We start from the raw sequence: 15,427 nt of genomic DNA, 5'->3' as shown, positions 1-15,427 counted from the left end.
ACATTTTGTTGTTACTTTATTAGCCTTGAAAACCATCTGATTAGAACTCATTGTACAATTGAAGAATTGATTTTTGGTACTTGAAAAATTTCTTATTTTTACATAGGTTGTTGGATAAGCTTTTCCTTTTGTTTCATTTAAGGAAGTTATCTGGCCCTTAGCCTTTAGTTTTATTGATCAACCCAACTACACCAGGATGGATGTAGAATTTCTTTTAAAAATGGTAGTAGGAGTTCCTGAAGTTTACCTGGCACACATGAGTATATTCAAAATATCTTAGTCATACGGGTATAATTTCAAAGTGGAATCACTAAGTAGTTTTCACTGTTTGTAGTATGCATGCCAGGTAGGTATCAAACAGAAGACAAATGCTGTTCAAGGAAAGAAGTTGGCAAGCTCAAGTTTGACAAAAATCAAATTACTTTGCATCTGTCTTCGCTTTTTCTTCCTAGCTCCCCATTATTTCCAAATACCCAGTTAAATTTATTTTTTTTCTTCATAGATAAATCATAAATACTTCCCTCTGTGTGTGTGGGCATTTATGTGTGTGCTCTCTCTTCCGGCTAAACTGAATTATTCAAAATGAGGAAAAAAAATTGTATTTTTTCTTTAGGAAAAAGAAAAAATATATTTCTCCCTTATAAAGCTATAACCTAATACTAAATTAATATTAAGTAGGTAAGTTGGGTTACTTCTTAGCCATCAGATTACAAGGGAGCTTCTTGTGGAGGGCAAGCAGAAGTATTAAGGGAGAGTCAAGCCCAGGGTTCTCATTCCTGTGGTTCTAGCACCATTGTGAGTTCAGTGGCTAAGGTGAGGAAGGTTGTTAGTCCCTCAGATTATTTAACTTCCTTTTTCAGTTCTACATTTACTTAACTATGTAGTATATTTGCTAAGGTCAAAATATGTAACCCTAAAGCATGTGTGCATGGATGCTTTCAAGCTAATTTTCTAACCAAATTTTTTAGGATACTTTGGGGACATTAAAAAAATTGTTTTGCTGTGTCTTTACTTTCAGTCCCATTTCTCCCATGATTTTTGAGTATCTTTTATATTTCACCAGCAGTGCTTCTGTAGCTTTGTTATTTAAAGGAGACTTTATTCGTGTTTGCAATAGAATTGCCAGTTTTAGAATAACGTACTTGTAGAATAATAGCTAGTATGTAAACCTAATAGTTAATGATTTCTGAGACAAATATGAATGTCAGGTACTGTGCTAAGTACTTTCATTCATTAAATCTACACCACAACTTGGTAAGAGGAAGATACTGTGAACTATCTCTGTTCTCATAAGGAAATGGAATCCATCATGAATAGTGCTGCCCTATTCTGTGTAATGTGGGGTGCTGGAGGAACTGAGACAAAGAAATGATTTAATAATATATTCAAGGTCATATAGACATGGAGTTAAATTTTGAACCTAGACAGTCTGGTTCTAGAATTCATGCTCCTAACTTTATATTATGTTGTTCTTTACTAATATGCTTGGGATGCTGTCATTTCTGCCTATACCATATCAGCTGAATCCAACAAACCTAGATCTTGCTCCCTTGAATTTTTCTGTCAAAGTAATTGTAAAGAATAATATGAACAGAAGTAGTAAACTGGATTTCTCTTTGTTCAATGATCTTTGGATTTGCACAAAATGTTAAAAGGACTGATATCAAAAAGGCAGTGCGATTTGGTCCATCACTCTTTTGCATTTACTGGCATTACAACTGCGTGCACAACTTTACACCTGATTGTTCTTATTCCTTCAAATCTTTTACCATTTGCTTCCTATAAACTTCCATATTAAGTATTCTGACCATTTTGCAATTGATTCTTCTATTCACAGATCTTCAGTGTTGCTGAGTGGTTTCTAGACTAATTTGAATAATTTTCAGAATGGTTTATTTTGGTTTGCAGTAGGCTCCTGATAGATTTCATTCAGGTTAATCACCTTACTCTGACTGCTTCAGAAGAAAGCAATCAATTTGAGCTTTGCAAACAAGAAAATGATATCAAAATTGATACCTTTCACACCCATACTTCAGAATATTTTAATTTCTGGACATTTTTTCAGATGAAATGACTTTTATTTGGGATAATCAACTTGGAATGATTTTGAAGTGAAAGAAGGTATTAATAATTTCATAAGGATGATAGGTATCCTGTACAAACAGGACGTAGGGCCCCCTACTGAAATAAGGCTCAGATCTCAGGGTTGCCATTCTTCCTATAACAGCAGGAGCTGGACAGCTAAACAAACTGTCATTTGTAGCGAATGTGATGCTGTCAGGTTTCCATGGGTCCTTTTACAATATTCTCTCACCCTGCCTTTCCCTCAAATTGGTGGATGAAAGAAAAAATGCTAATCTTATGAGCTTTTTCCTTTTCTCGTCCTAATATTCAGTGAGAAATATAAGGCTAGGTATTTTTTTTAAAAAAGATAATACCTATGACTGTTTACAAAGGAAGAAAAATAATGTCTGTAGGAATAATCTCACATATAAGCTAATATCATTCCCCCCCCACCTCCCCAGCCTCCATGGTTATGTAAACAGAAGTTAATCCCCCTGTACAAGTGTATTCTGGGGTTTAGGGTTAAGTACCAAGTTGTTGAGCATATAATAAGTATATTTTTGTATTTACTGAATGCTATTTTTTCCATTAAAACCTGATTTTCAGTGAGATTCTAGATTTTAGATTCAATGTGATAAAGGATTTGAGTTATTGATGGGGACTGGAGAAATTTATTTGAAAATTTATTTAGAAGTAATAAGCTAAAACTCTAGGTAGTTAATAAAAGTAGTGAGAAAATAAGTGACTTTGCATAGGCTTTCCTAAATGCCAGAATTTTAATGTTTCTTTTTCATACTACTTTTCTAAGAAGAGTTGATAAAGAGTGCTCATATAAAGGAGCCAGGCTGATCATGGTGCCATCAACACAAACTTCCATGAACATAGTGGTAGGGTATGGGAACACAGGAGCAAATCATACAAAGAAACCAAAAAACAAATTCAATCAACGTTTTTGGGTTTTTTTTGGAATGTTCCATAGAGTTTGCCATGCATTGCTTAAAACTATCAAAGTGATCTTATAGTAGCTATTTTTTTTTGTTCTGTGTTTATATGTAAGTTACTATAGATTAGCTTCTATAAGTGACTGAAAACATTACAAAGATTCTTTTTGTGTATTTCTCATGATCTTCAAAACAAAAATTATTAGCTGAATCCTTTAACTTTCCTAAAGATAAGTATTATTTTATAATCATTGTATTTTAATCTTTTCCTCTAACTGTAGGGTGTATTCCTTTTCTCAAGGGCAAAACAGGCTCATGATTACTTATCTAAATTTTACAAATCTCTTAAAGTGCAGTTTTTCATAACTCATTTGAAAACAAAACAACTGATGGAAGGCTATTTGTGGTCTTTATTCCATCTTAATATGAGTATATTTTTGCCATATAAGTATTAATGTATTTGATTCTCGACTGTTTCCCAGACTCACTGAATGCGTTATGTAATATAAAATATATGCCCATATTACCTTTCAGAAATCAGAAATATTCTATAAATATAAAAAATCTGACTCACCCAGAAAGTTTTCAAAAAAGTTACTCTCCATCTGTATTTCCTGTCTCTTAACAATTTCACAAACAAGATACAAATATAATCTATATAGATAATTCCCAAAACATAATTTTCAGATCCTTAATTTTCTCAATTATTATTCTAATATTTGTTTATGTCAACTTGGCATAGCAGTGGAAGATGCTTCGAAGTAATTTATTTCATAAAGCCACTAGATGGCATCTTTGTAAAAATATAAGCACATCAAAAGAAGGACTTATTTATATAAATGTTGAGATAAATGAAAGTAGATGTTTCATAAGAAATAAAAGTCTTTTTGAACAATAAATCCTGAGAAAATGCATAGATTTATGGTTAAAAACAAAATGGAAAATGATACTGAAAATTACTCTTCTACTTTTGAAATTGAATTTTTTTCCTAATGATCATTTTCATTCATTTTACATTCATATGTAATGAAGCAACTGTGTGTGTGTGTGTGTGTGTGTGTGTGTGTGTGTGATTTTGACATGCTAACAATCTCTTCAGGCTGCACAAACTACCTAGAAATTCTACAGATTAGGTAAGATATTGTAAAATTGAGTTGTGTAAAGTCAATTCCATGCACACTGTAAACAAATATGAACATATACTGGGTAACAGGTCACATTTAACACTGTGAGACTAATACTTAGAGTTCTCTACTGTCTGTTTTTTCTTCCCTCCAATTCCTGTGATATCCCTAATGCTAGTGTTTTCAAACTGCCTGTAACATGATCATGAGTGACAAATTTTAAAGAAAAGACAAAAAAGTGTTAAAACCAATGTAATTCTTATTGCTAGTAAAATTTTAAGATGCATTATAATTTTGGAGCTGGGAGTGGGTTTTTGGAAAAACTTGTCTGTGTACCTCCACACCTAGTCTACCTTTATCCTTTGCTGGAATATATGGAAGTGATTCAAATGGACTTGCATTTACTTAAAATCATTCCTACAGCAAAACCAATTTATTTAAGAATACAGTACTTCATATTCTAATAAGAAATATGCATTTTGAAACAGCATAGCTGGAATGTATCCCATTTCAAAAATGGTATTGGACATTAGGAAGTCATTGAAGAGATGAGTGCAATTTTAGCAAAATGGCATAAAGAAATGACACCATTATGAATGAGGGAGTGGACCTGTACTATGTAAACAAAAATTTTAGTTTATTTTACATCCGTTTTAAATATGGAAGGGTGTTGAATAGTGGTTTAAAATCTGGGCTCAAGTCAGACTGCTTGGGTTTAATCCTGGTTTCTCTTTAAACCTCTTTGTGCCTTAGTTTTCTCAATAAAATGGAGCTCATACTAGATCCTCAATAAAATCTTTGCAAGCATTAAGTTAAAAATATAAGTAAGGTGCTTAGTAATAATACGTTTTACGTGCTATTATGAGATAGTAGCATGAAATTTGTTGATATAGTAGGCACTTGCTGTTGTACACACCAAGTTCTCCTTTGTCAATTGCTTAACCTCTCCACTTGATATTTCTATTTTCTTGGATTCTGATTTTTTAAAAACCTGTAAGCTTAAATTGTGATCAGCATTTGTTTCAGAGAAACATTCATTTCCTTTCAAAAATGTAAATGTTCTTGGGGAATGGTTACTCCCTGACCTAGGTAACCACTGGGCACACCCCTACTCTGGGCCTGGTGCACTCAAGGAACTCCTCAGTGCTGGAGGGCGGGGCCCAGCAGGAGGGAGGGACGCTAAGGCCGTTGCTAGGATATGGCCTGCAACAGAGTCTTTTCAAGACTTGTGCTGCTTGGAAGAGCCTCCAAAACCGCTTGGTCCCGGATAGCTGTATTTATTAGCCAGGTAGGACAGGTGTGGCTGCCCTTTCCTTGGGATCCCCCGTGCTCTGCGGCTACCTGCCCAGTCCGGATGTTCCACTTCAAAAGCCCTGAGAAGCGTCCTTTCTAGCTTCGCCTCTCTGATTTGGGATTTGCAGCAGCGTCAAGCTAGGAGGTGTACATCCCCTCACACCCAAAGTGCTTATCGCGGAAATAGTACAGAAGCAAAACGTAAGTGTAGCCCATGTCTGGCGTTAGAAAACATTTCGCCTTCCCTCATTCCTTAGTAAGCCGAGGGCTTTCAGACTTTGCTCACCAGTCACTCTGTTCCTCTACTTCGGACTTCGCCTCTTAACAAACAAAAATTCACCAGGCCAATCTGGTAGAAAGCAGGACTGGATCTCTGTCCTAATACTTACACCAACAAGCTTTAAATGGTAAATGAAATCGTGCATTGCAAGTGACAAGGGAGCTTTATTTGGTATGCATTCATAATAGAAACTGCTTTTTATTTCAGTAAAATCAAAACGTTTAGATAATACATGAATGATTAAAAGTTCAAAGAGTGAAAAAAATGAGCCATGATCATTCTGCCTTTTACCTGTAGTTACACCTGTACATTGTACATACTGTTCTGCACTTTGTTTTTACATTCAATACTATATATTTTGGAATCAGTTTCCATCATTGATGGATTCACCTCATTTTATGTGTGTACTTACATTTCATTGTGAGAAGGTTTTCTAAGCATATGGTGAAATTTGAAACTCTTATAAGCAAAAATATGGATACATTTCACTACCTAACAATTTAAAACTTGGATATAGCAAAAGACAACATAAACAACACATGTAAGGGAAATATAACCACACACTTAACAAAAGAGTATTTAATTAAAACTAATAAAAAATATAAGAACACAAGGAAGCAGTCAAGGGGCTGTTCATGAGTCTGTAGTATGGTGCTGCCTTTTTGGAAAGCAATTTGATGGGATTTAACAGAATTAAATCTGCATATTCTTTGATTTGCTTATTCTAGTTCTAGGAACATATACTTACACTTGTATACCAAGATAAAGGTACAAGGTGTTTGGGCAACAGCTAAATGTAAAGTGGACTTGGTCCTGTGATGAAGTTGTTGAAAAGAATGAGGTAGAAGAGTATGTTTTACATAGAAATAAGTGTTAAGAATGGGTTATGTAAATATTAAATAAAAGTAAGTTGTAAAAGAATCAGTTTTAAATATATAATAATAATTTACATATATAAAGATATGTTTATATGATCATAAACAAATTTAAATATATAATTGTACCTTCATAGACAGTTTCTGAAAAGATAAACTCTAAACATTGCCTAACATTGAGAAATAAAATTAAGGTATCTGGCAAATAAGAAGATACACTTTCTATTTTATTCCTTTCTATTCTATTAAGTTTACTATTTTTTGTATGCACATATTGCTCTCTTAAAAATAATAGCACAGCAACAAAATTAACATCAGTAGTGGAAAGATATTAATTAAAAATGTTTTCAAACTATATGATGCTACCTCTTTAGGTCGAAATTTCACAACATTTTACATTGTGAACTGCAATGTCTGTGCTTTGTCATTTATATTTCATATTTGCTACAGTGAGTTTATATATATATATGTATATATATATATTTATATATAAAAATGGAGCATGTTAATACACATATAGGGAGTATTAAGATCCATTATAATTAGCTACTTATCCTAAGTAGGTTAAGTAAAAAAAAAATGCTGTTGAATTCTACTCAGTTTAAATCATAATCATGTTTTATGTTTTCAATTAAAAAAATGAAAGGCAGTTTCTGGTTATAACATCTTTATTTTTCTTCTGGATCTGACCACTACTAACATACCTTGGGGCATTGTTGAGTCTCAGATTAGAGGGAGATAACAGTTCCAAGGTTTTTTCTTGGTTACAAGTACCCCTTTCCTCTTCTTTTTTGGTTTCCACTGATTCCTGCATTGAAATGACATACAATGTAGTGGTGTAGAAGCATGGATTCATATTGTCTGGATTTGAATCACAAATCTACTGCTTTCTTGCTCAGTCATCTTGAATATATTGCTTAACCATTTTGTTCTGATTTCTTATAACATAAGCACCATAACATCAACCTATCTATGAGGATTAAGTAATTAGTATAACTATTGGCTAGTTATTATGTTGTATTTTGAAAGTGTTTTTTCCTACTGAATGAAATGAATAATTTTTAATACCTCTGAGGCATGACTAATATATAATTATCATTAGCTTTTTGGAAGTATTAGAAATAGTTTATTAGTGGTTAGCTAACATTTATAAAGTTGTTATTGTATGCCAGGAACTATTTGCTAACTATTTATGTACATTATTTTATTTAATCCTTAAAAGCATTTTTTATATTGAATCTATTGATACCCCATTTTGCAAGTGAGGAAAATGAAACTTAGGTTAAGAAACCTCTTTATCATAGTCATATAGTATTAAGAACAGTGAAAGGCTTGGATTTTGGCCCACCTGCAAACTAATAAGTTTGCCTATCACTGTTTCTTGGGTGCTGGTCAGAGAAAAAGAACTCTTTGCAAAAGAGGTAGCCAGTGCTTCAAGTCTGTACCAATATCCCATGGCCTCCAAGTCCTATAGGGGTGACACAGGTGAATATGTTGGTCTGTTTTCTGTTACTATAATGAAATACTCACTATTGAGTAACTTATAAAGAAAAGATGCTTACTTACCCACAGTTTTAAAGACTGAAAGTCAACAGCATGATGCCAGTCTAGTAAGGTGTTGAAGAATGGCATCTTTATGTGGGAGTACTTGTGGGAGGGAACAGTTGCACTGCTGCCCAGAAGCCAGTGTTGATAGGGCTCTCTAGAGAACTAGCTCAGGATCCTACAGAACTACCTTAATCACTTCCAAGGGTGGCCCCAGTGATCTCCCAATAGGCGCTACCATTAAGGTCACCACCTTTCACCATTGCCATACTGAGGACCAAACTCCCAACACATGAACCCTTCTGGAACACACTCAAATGGTATCCAGACCAAAGCAGTAAGCCCACATGGGTGCCTGCATTTGGTCACAATGTACAGAAATGGTGAATTCAATTATTATCTACTATAATCAGTAGGTTTGTAAAAGGGTTTATAGTTTCTAATGGTGGACAAAGAACTGAGGTGAGGTGTAGAATGATATGATGAGGACATAGGAGGTGAGGATATAGAGTTATTATATCTTAGGAAGTATAGAAGAGAAATGTAAAGAAGAAGGTTAGTAGCAGGAGAATAGAGAGGAAGTGATTTTGGGTAGACAAGTGAGAAGACAGTAGAGTACATAAAACAAACACATATATTAAGAAAAATTAAAAAAATGTTAAAATAGTAAAAGTTGGAGGAAAAATAAAGATTATATAACACAATAATCTTCAATCTCACCAAGTTTTCTGAGGAATGTCCACACTGCCTTGCAAAGTGGTTGCAACAATTTTCAGTCCCCCACATCCTCTCCAAACAATTATTATTGCTTATATTTTTGATTAATGCCATTCTTACTGGGGTGAGATGAAATCTTAGATTTATTTGTGTTTCTCTAATTACTAAAGATGTTGAACACTTTTTTATATATTTGTTGATCTCTTGTTTATTTTCTGAGAAGTGTCTGTTCAGTTCCTTAGCCCATTTATTCATTGGGTTGTTTGTTTTTGTGGTATTAAATCTTTTGAGTTCTTTATATATCCTGGAGATTAGTGCTCTCTCTGATGTGCATGTGGTAAAAATTTGCTCCCATACTGTAGACTCTCTCTTTATGTCAATGATTATTTCTTTTGCTGAGAAGAAGCCTTTTAGTTTAACTCCATCCCATTTATTGATTCTTGATTTTATTTCTTGCATTTTAGGATTCTTATTAAGGAAATCAGGGCCTAATCTGACATGATGAAGATTTAGGCCAACTATTTTCTTCAATTAGGTGCAGCATCTCTGATCTAATTCCTAGGTCCTTGATCCACTTTGAGTTGAGTTTTTTGCAGGGTGAGAGATAAGGGCTTAGTTTCATTTTGCTACTTATGGATTTACAGTTTTCCCAGAACCATTTGTTGAAGAGGCTGTCCTTTCTTCAATGTATGTTTTTGGCCCCTTTGTCTAGTATGAGATAAATGTATTTATGTGGGTTGGTCTCTGTGCCCTCTATTCTGTACCATTGGTCTACATGTCTATTTTGGTGCCAATATCATGTTGTTTTTGTTACTGTTGCTCTGTAGTATAGTTTAAAGTCTGGTATTGTGATGCCTCCTGCTTCACTTTTTTTTTTTTGCTAAGGATTGCTTTGGCTATTCTGGGTCTCTTATTTTCCCAAGGAATTTCCTGATTGCTTTTCTAGTTCTATGAAGAATGTCATTGGAATTTTAATAGGAATTGCATTAAATTTGTATCACAGTTTTGATATTATGGCCATTTGGGCAATATTAACTCTGCCTATTCAAGAGAATGGGAGATCTTTCCATCTTTTAAGGTCTTCTTCAATTTCCTTCTTTAGTGTTCTGTAGTTTTCATTGTAGATGTCTTTCACCTCTTTTTTTAGTTTGATCTCCAAGTATTTTGTATTTTTTGAGGTTGCTTATCATATTTTAAAATCATGAATATGTTGATTTTTGGCATAAGTATAGATAGTTTTTTTTCTTTTTGTTTGATTAATATAGTGAACTAATGAACAATTCAGATTTTGTAATGCTCATCTTTGCATCCTATATTTACTTACTCATATATCAGAGTCAAGATTTTTTTTGAGCAACTACTAGTTGTTAGGCCTGTTTCTGGATGTGAGGAACAGCATTGTTAAGGCAGAAAATATTCTTTCTCTCATGAAAGCAATATTCTACTGGGGATGACAGACAGTAAGCAAGTAAGTGAATGAATAAACCATGATTTTCAACATTGATTAGATTTATGAATAAAATAAAACAGGGAGTGAGTGTGGTGTGCTTAGCTAGCTTCCCTGGAGAAATTGCATTTGAGCTGAGACATGACAAATTAGAAGGAGTCAGTTGCACAGATCTGTAGTAACACATTTTTGTTGAAAATATATAATGCAAAAGTCCCAGGGTAGAAATTGACCTTACACATAATAAGGCAGAAGAGTGGTTACAAGATGAGGTCAAGAGGTGAGCAGGAGCTAGTTCATTACATTCTTTTGCATTTCTTCTTGGAAGGCACTGACATCTTTGCTCTGAACTGGCTTTCCAAAGCTATTTCTATAATGAATAGCTTTGAAAGAGAGAAAGTGCAGATCATTCTTTTTCCTGTATTCTAGTATAATAACCACAGTATCCTCCCCTGGGACAAAGGTTTGGCAGATCTGTCTGTCTATCTATCTATTATTTATTTATTTATTTATTTAGCAGTGCTGGAGATTGAACCCATATGCTAAGCAAACACAAAATACTTCACTACTTCTTTCCCTATTTGGATGCTTTTGTTTTGTTTGATTTCTTGGCTAACTGCTCTAAAACTAGTACCATGTTGACAGAGGTAGCAGGAATGGGTATCCTTATAGTGTTCCTGATCTCAGAGGGAAAGGTTTCAGGTCTTCACCATGAGTTATGTTAGCTGTGGGCTTTATACATGTGGCCTTTATTTTGTTGAAATACATTCATTCTATGCCTAATTTATTGAGAATTTTTATCATAAAAAGATGTTAAATTCTGTCAAATGTCTCTTAGGCATTTGTTGAGATGATCCTATGGTTTCTGTCCTTCATTCTGTTATATGTTAATAAATGCATGTTATATTTAATGATTTGTTGAACCATCCTTGCCTTCCAGAAATAAATCCCTCTTGATCTTGGTGAATGTTCCTTTTAATATGCTGTTAAAATTCAGTTTGCTGGTACAGACTGAGTATTCCTTTCTCAAAATTCCTGAGACTGAAAGTGTTTGAAATTACAGAGTTCTTCTAGATAGGTGGGTATTTGCATGGGCTTTATCAATAAGTAGCCTTTACCTTAATCTCCAAATCTGAAATTCTCCTAAATCAGAGAAAAAATGTTTTGAGTTTTAGGTTTAGTCATATTTCAGATTTCAATTTTGGATTATTGGTTTAAGTATGCTCAATATGTAGTTTGTTGAGGATTTTTGTATCTATGTTCATAGGGATTTTTTTTTTCATACTGAGGATTGAACCCAGGGCCACTCAACCACGGAGCCACACCCCGAGCCCTTTTTTGTGTTTTATTTAGAGGCAGGGCCTCACTGAGTTTCTTAGAACCTCGCTAAATTGCTGAGGCTGGATTTGAACTCGAGATCCACAAACTGCCTCAAACTGCGGAGCCGCTGGGATTACAGGTGTGTGCCACTGTGCCCGGCTCCCGTGATCTTTTCTTGTAATGGCCTTGTCTGGCTTTGCTGTCAGTATAATGTTGGCCCATAAATGAGTTTTGCTGAAAGAGTTTGAGAAAGATTAATATTAGTTCTTTAAATGTTTGGTGGAAGAATTCTCCTTTTCTTTGTTGAGAGATGTTTTGATTACTGATTCACTCTCCTTAATCATTATTTCTTCATAATTAAGTCTTGTTAGGTTGTATGTTTCTAGCAGTTTACCCATTGGTTCTAGGTTATTCAATTTGTTAATGTATAATTGTTCATGATAGTCTCTTAATCATCCTTGTATATTTCCTTGGTATACAAATATGAGGATTGTTCAGTGGCTGAAAACCTAAGGAAATTTCTTGAATTTTTTCTTGATATTCCTTTCATTTTTTTCCCCTCTCATTCCACTGCCTCCTACCCCTTTGTTGTTTTGAAATTTCAGAAGTTTATTTTTGTTATTTTATTTATTATATTTTAGATTTAGCTATACATATATAACTTAACCAGTATACATGGCTAAATCTCAAGTACACAGTGAAAGTTTTTAAACAGTAGAGGGATTGAGAACAGTCTGATTTTCCCCTTACAGTTGCATATTATTATCTACTGTTCTAATTCCCTACTATTATTTTATGTTGACAGTATTTGTATTTGTCTACATATTTATGGTTTTATGTCTTCACCTTTCCTTCTTGCACTTGGAAAACAATTTCCCTTGGAAATTTTTTTCTCTTTCCATGTATATGCTTGAAAAAATTTCTCTAGAGCCAGTAAGTTCCTAGTGGTAACTTATTTGTAAATGTTTCCATTTTCTTTCTTGAAAAATAATTATTCCGCGTGCATAATTCTATGTTGATTATTATGTTTTTAAAATTATTACACTTTTTGCCTTTGCTTTTGTTTTTCCAATGAGAAGTTTGCAGTCATTTTACTTTTCTTAGTATTAATATCAGCAAATTAAAATGATTTCAAGTGATGTGTGTGTGTGTGTGTGTGTGTGTATACATTTTTTTTTAAACAACTGTTTGTTTTCAGGACCTTATATTCATCTTTGGTATTCTTTTATTTCTTAAAATGTACATGGTACATTAGGTATAGATTTATGTTGTACTAAATGGATCTGTGGGTTCATACTTTCTATCACTTGTGAAAAATTCCCAGTCATTTTCTTTTAAAACATTTCTTTTCCATTATTCTGTTTTCTCATTCTAATGAGAAAACTAATTTGACATGTGCCAGAACAGGGGCTGACAAACTTTTTCTGAAAAGGGTTCAACAGGGCATTTTTAGGCTTCATGGGGCATATTAAGTCTCTGTTGCATACTTTTTTATTTTTATTTTTATTTTACTTTATGTAGTGCTGAGGATCGAACCCAGTGCCTCAAGTATGCTAGGCAAGCGCTGTACCTCTGAGCCATAACCCTAGTCCTGTTGCATATTCTTTATTGTTTGGTTGTTTTGTTATAACAATACAAAACTACTCTCAGATCTCTGAAAAATGTATGCTTAGCAAAAACATATGTGCTTGACTTTCTTTTTCTCTTCTCCATGCTCTTAATCATAGTTTCAGTCAGCTTTTTCACTGCTGTGACTAAATGATCTGGCCAGAACAATTGTAGAGGAGGAAGAGTTTATGTGAGGGCTCACAGTTTTAGAGGTTTTAGTCCTTAGAAGGCTGGCTCCATTCCTCAGGGCTTAAGGTGAGGCAGGACACCATGGAGGAAGAATGTGGCAGAGGGAAGCAGCTCACATGGCGATTAGAAAGCAGAGAGAGAGAGAGAGAGGTCTCCACTCTCCAGATACAAAATATATACCCCATAGCCATACCCCAACAAACCACTTTCTTCAGCCATACCTCACTTGCCTCCAGTTACCACTCAGTTCATCCCATCAGGGATTAATTCACTGATTAGGTTAAGGCCATAACCTAATCATTTCTCCTCCAAACCTTCTTGCATTGTCTCACACATGAGGTTTTCAGGGACACCTCATATCCAAACCATAACAATCACTCCTATTTTCATATCCTTATCTCTTTGCAGTATTTGATATAAAATCTTATCTTCCAGTTTGCTAACTCTCTCTTCAACTTTCTCTAATACTTTATAGCTTACTTTTTGAGTTCAATGATTATTTATTTTTCAGATGTTCCAGCTCAAAAAATTTGTCCTCTAGTAGCCAGATATCTCCTATGACTAAGGGTGATTTTTTTTTCCTCCATAAACGTCTGTGCTCGAATGGAAGCCCCAGAGAGATCTTTCCTACTTCCCTAAGGTTCCTAGGTTTAATTTTCCCCCAGCTGTTGCCATAGAAATGCAGCCTCAGGGCCCTTGTGATCTCCTCCACTCCTTGCTGCCAGCCTCTATAGGTAGGCTCCTGCTATATTGGCTCCTTGTCCAACTTCTCCTTTTGGCAGTCAGGTTCTGGAATTCTCTCAACTCATTTGGCCTAAGCTTTTAGATACTGTCACATTGTTTCCTACAACCAGGCTCTTAGTTACTGTAACTCTGGATGGAATCAACTCCAAACTCAGTCTAGATTGGTCAAGATGTTTGTTTCTGCTGTGATTTGTGAGAGCAGAGCTAATGCAGGGTGTATTCTCTGGAATACTCTGGCTCTGGAGCTGCCAGGTTCCTTGAAGCACTGCCGCAGTCTGGCTGGGCACACAATCACGAGCCACCACACAGCTTGTAGATTCAAACAGCAACTCTTTATTCCCGAACTCACACCAGCCGTCTACAAACACATTCTGGGGAAATCCACTTTCTCTGCCCAAATCCACCTCCACTGGGCTTCTATCTCCCAAAATATACTGTCTGAATCCCGTGAGAACTCAAGGGGAACTCAGGCAGCAGGATACGCCCTATTCCTAGCAGGAATAATCTTAAACCTGGAACGCCCTAAACCCGATTATCCTAAACTGGGAACACCCTAATCCCGGATCCGCCATGGTCCTTGAGCAAGGTCACCTAACTGCAATGTCACTGCAAAATGTCCTATTTCCACGAGTCCTTCCACTAAGCAACATGGGGTACGCTGGCAAGGAAATTGTCATACCTACTTGGCTAATGGCTCCCAGCAAAGCACCTAATCATTTGTAAGCCAGAAGCATAAATCTCATATCAGTTTTATATTCAGAAAAAGAAGTAGTGCAAAAAGTCCTTTTTTTCCCCCCTCTGGGAACTCTTTATTGGAAAAAGAAGAGATGGCAAGATATTTTAGACTATATTTTCGACATACTTGTTACAGAATATTACTTAAAATTGTTTTGAGATTATTTTTGTGATAATTTAAAAAAAATTTTTCTGCGGTGTTTTTGAAGTAAAAATTCACCAAGGTTTTTAGCCCAATGACAGGCATTAAGAAAATGATCAACTTTTTTTAAAAAATGAGCACCATTTTATTTTTAAGATTTTTTTTTTAGTTGTAGATGGCTTCATGGGTCATATTTTATTTTATTTATTTTTTAATTTTTTTTTGTGGTGCCAGGGATGAAACCCAGTGCCTCACACAGGCTAGGTAAGCGCTCTACCACTGAGCTACATCCCCAGCCCTATTTTGTATTTTATTATTTTTTTTAATTTTTAATTTTTATTTTTTTCATTTTTGTATTTTATTTAGAGACAGGGCCTCCCTGGGTTGTTTAGGGCCTCACTTT

General features: G+C 34.8%; 1 protein-coding gene across 3 annotated transcripts in view; it reads left to right on the top strand.

Annotated features, from left to right (window-relative positions):
• The first annotated feature begins 86 nt into the window (after positions 1 to 86).
• Iqub (IQ motif and ubiquitin domain containing) overlaps positions 87 to 15,427 on the top strand; it is an 81,493-nt gene continuing 66,152 nt past the window's right edge. For 2 of the 3 annotated variants that reach the window (XM_046422461.2, XM_046422459.2), the window contains exon 1: positions 87 to 5,623. The gene's annotated coding sequence lies outside the window, so the exon portion shown is untranslated. The remainder of the gene's footprint in view (positions 5,624 to 15,427) is intronic. The other variant, XM_046422460.2, reaches the window with a different exon arrangement.

This window comes from Marmota monax, unplaced genomic scaffold, assembly GCF_021218885.2.
Source record: "Marmota monax isolate L192 unplaced genomic scaffold, Marmota_monax_Labrador192_F-V1.1 WCK01_AAM20220418_F8-fsc00027, whole genome shotgun sequence".
Lineage (NCBI taxonomy): Eukaryota > Metazoa > Chordata > Mammalia > Rodentia > Sciuridae > Marmota > Marmota monax.
Note: the sequence above shows the minus strand (reverse complement) of the source record. Positions and strands in the feature narration are given on the sequence as shown.